The sequence below is a fragment of the Rhagoletis pomonella genome, unplaced genomic scaffold (assembly GCF_013731165.1).
Source record: "Rhagoletis pomonella isolate Grant_MI unplaced genomic scaffold, Rhpom_1.0 Rhpom_scaffold_00008, whole genome shotgun sequence".
Lineage (NCBI taxonomy): Eukaryota > Metazoa > Arthropoda > Insecta > Diptera > Tephritidae > Rhagoletis > Rhagoletis pomonella.
Window position 1 is genome coordinate 27,217,856 of NW_023458562.1, and position 3,755 is coordinate 27,221,610.

Here is a 3,755-nt window from a genome sequence, read left to right on the forward strand (position 1 = left end):
ATGAATATTATAAATTTTTGGAAAATGGGCGTAACCACGCCCACTTATGGTTACATGTGTATATCTTGGTAACCGCTACACCAATTTCTTCCAAACTTGGCACAGTTGTTGGTCCTGGTACAGCATACCAACTGGCCGAAAATTTCTAAAATCGGACAATAACCACGCCCACATCCCATATAACGGTAATTTCGAGAAATACAAAATCTTCGATAAATCAGTAAATATTGAAGCTAATTTATTCAAAATTGATGATTGCAACAATTCTTTACCAAGAAATACGTTTATGATAAAATTTTGGAAAATGGGCGTGGCCCCGCCCACTTATGATCACATATATGTATCTCGCTAACCGTTCTAGCAATTTGTACCAAGCTCGGTCTGGTTATTGTGCTTGCCACATAAAAGCAAACCGGCGAAAATTGTTGAAATCGGACTAAAATTGAGGCCGCTTTTCATATAACGGTAAATTTCAGATATGCTTGAAATTTCAATATTTCGAAATTTAAGGACGCTAATTTACTTAAAATGTATACACCCCGGCTTATCATGTAGTGGTAGCTTTCGGAAAGGTGGAAAACATATATTTAATACTTGCGCCGGGTATTTAATGTTCGGCTCCGCCCGAACTTAGACTTTCTTACTTGTTTTCTCTACCATAGACCAAAGCAATGTTTTTGTTGGACAATAGTAGAAGCATATTTTTTTTTTGATTTCTGGCGCTTCTATTGCATCTAGTTGTTTGTTTTGCATTGTTGTTGTGAGGCTGTGGCTGTGGCTGCATCTTCTTGCCTGAGGTGACTTTTTATTCGAAGGCAGCTTGCTTGGTTCGGTTGTACGAACTGCTGTTGTTTTCTTTATTTTTTTTGTATAGCTTTTTGTTTGCGTTTGCATTCACATGCAATTTGCAATCAGAATTTGATTGGAAATTTTGTTGCATGTGGCATGTAGCATGTACGATGACGATGTCAATATGGAAAATTGGCAATTCGAGCTGGGAGCTGGTAAGCAACAAAAAATGGCGAGCTTTAGTTAGTAGATCAAGAAAAAGTGCGCAAGCGAATGGAAAGGAGAATGAGTAACAAAATGAATTGACTGCAGATTGCATGGAGAAAAAGCGAAGGTCAGATAAGAGTGTAGTGCCAGCAGCGACACAGAGAATAAATGAATGGGTAATAAAGTAGAAGAAATAGTCGCGAAGTGGGGGTGGGTAAGCGCAGCATCTAAATGGAGAGTGCATTGATGCGGCGAATCAATGACAAAATGAATGGCGAATTGAATGCACAAAATGCATGAATGGATGAACAAATGAAAGCGTGTATCGAACGATGACCAACTGCAGCGGCAGCATTGGCCATTCGCTGAGCGGAAATGTGAATAGAAATGGGTAGTCGAACAATTGGCTAGCTAAATTGCACATGTAGAGGCGTGCTAGTTGCCGTTGCGCACTCACATATGGTTTACTGCGATGCACGCTTGTGAGGAGAGCCCATCCAAGAGAGATCGTAGTTACACACGTGATGGCAGCTCGCCTTTTGGGGATATCCCGTCCAGACAGGAATCCACAGTTTGTCGCCACACGCAGACACAAACACACACACACATCCCTCCAACACATATATGTAATATGTCCGCTTATGTCAGCATCAATATATAGGCATGAGCTCACTAGTATTGCCTTCGTATTGTCCATTTCATTTGCAATTTGTTGCATTGTTCGTTCGCCTATTGCTGCAGTTGCAATCGAATCAAAGGTTTCATTGCACTCACATCCGTTGGTTGGCCGTTGCCTTGACTCGCCCGTTGCATGTTGCCATGTTGCACAGTGGCATCATTCGATTCGATATGACCAAATGTACTTCCTATGAATGCATGCACCATCTATGCTGACGAGGCTTCCTTGTGCGCTTCCTTTATTGTATGTTACATACACATATATGTACACATGTAAATGAATATCCTTTTGTGTGGCGTTGAGCATGAATTGCAGCGTAGATTACAGGAAATGCAATTGCTTTTGAAATTGCTTGCTTTTTGAAAAATTTTTGTTGAGTATGTATTCGACTTCTAACTTATAAAATTTGGTTATGCCAAATAGCACCTTCACTTGCAAATAATCAACTCAATTCTTTGCGGTGATATCTTCCTCAGAAAACGGCAAATCCGTGGACTAATCGCACCATAAGCCTATGCTAAATAAAGAGAGACATTTCTCTACGGACCTGCCGGAAGCTCGGTGATAGTATTTGGTAATTACACTCTAACTGAAAACTTTCCGCGGCCTTAGAGAGTCTACGTGAGTTTAGCATGGGTAGCTGCCAAGGAACCACCGAGAAGCAAAGCAGATCAACTCAATGCGTTGATAAGCGCCACGAAATGCAAGCATTCTGGTACCAAGTGGCAGTATGGGATGGAGACACTAACAAGTTTGGACGACCCGAAGCCTATATAAATCCTCTACCGTACTCTGGTTGCGTTGCAACTCCACATCTAGCCGACATAACGCCACCACGATACTCCCTTGATGGCCTACCGCAATGAGAAGGTTGGAGCACACTCCAAAGGCTCCAGAACCTCGTGGTATCAGAATTAAGTATTTAGTCTGACCTTCTAGTCGAGGCTACTACCAGTTGAGCCTCCACTCAGCAGCGGGCGGTTTCTCGTGTTCGGGGAGTTGCTAGGCCCGTAATTACATTAACCGAAATTCCACTCCTTAAAGTCAGATGTAGGTGAAAGCCACCCAATCCGAGCGCAACAAGCTGCAACAGCTAGTATGTGCGGCTTTCACCGCAGAGGATGAGTAGCTGAATTGCCGGAAGTCTTTTACATAGATCAGTAAGAAGAGTTCCTTAGAAGCCCAACGACTTAATACCTACCACGGTAAGATTCCTTCGTCAATTTAAAGATCTTCTAAGGTTAAGGTTCTTAAGGTTGATCCAATTAAAAAGAAGTATGACCATGGGCCTCAGAATGGTAATCCTCTGGTTTATAACGAAGAGACCTTCTAATCATCGGCATGGGCACCGGCTTAAAGCAGGCCCTGTAGTACACCGAAAGCTTTTATGTATGACATGGTGAAGTAACCGGTATGAAAAAAATAGTCAGCCCGGAATTCTCTTTTTGCAAGTCTATTGACACGAACGACATGCATTTGTGATGAGCCCAAATGATTCCTCACTTTTAAGTTTGCCAACACTTTTGCTTGCGAAGTCCTGTCGGCTACAGAGTACCCAGGAGGTGCTCATAAATCAATTTCTACTAACGGTATTTGTAGATATTAAGGGGACTTCCGACCATCCTGACTTTGGCAAAGTTTTTGAGGCACTCCGGCATCAAAATGTCCAGCTTATACTGATTCAATAAATTCTCACGTTGCTTGGAGGCAAGATTACTCTTGCAACCTTTGCGAGTGGTATTTTACTCCCTTCCAATCGCAATCTGTCTTAGTGTCCGCGAAAGTGAGTCTTTCGCAAAGCCTGGAATAAAAACAAATGTGTGGAAACAAAAAAATAGGTCCGCCGCCTGATTTAGTGGCTTAAATAATTACACAGTGCAACAGCAATGATTCCAACTCAGGATGAAAGATCTAGACGCGCGTAGTAAGACCTTCAAATATTTTTGCATTCCCAGGTAAATTTTTTTTATGTCCATATAAAGTCTGAAATTTTTTGCCAGAGTGTTTTTGAAACAAGTGGAAGAATGGTTAATAATCTTATCGGAGCGAAATATGCAGCTTGGATACAAGCAGTGAAATT

General features: G+C 41.8%; 1 protein-coding gene across 1 annotated transcript in view; it reads right to left on the bottom strand.

Moving 5' to 3' along the window:
* LOC118745243 overlaps nt 1–3,755 on the bottom strand; it is a gene marked incomplete at its 5' end in the record, with an annotated part of 188,160 nt that overhangs the window by 141,472 nt on the left and 42,933 nt on the right. The window lies entirely within an intron of this gene.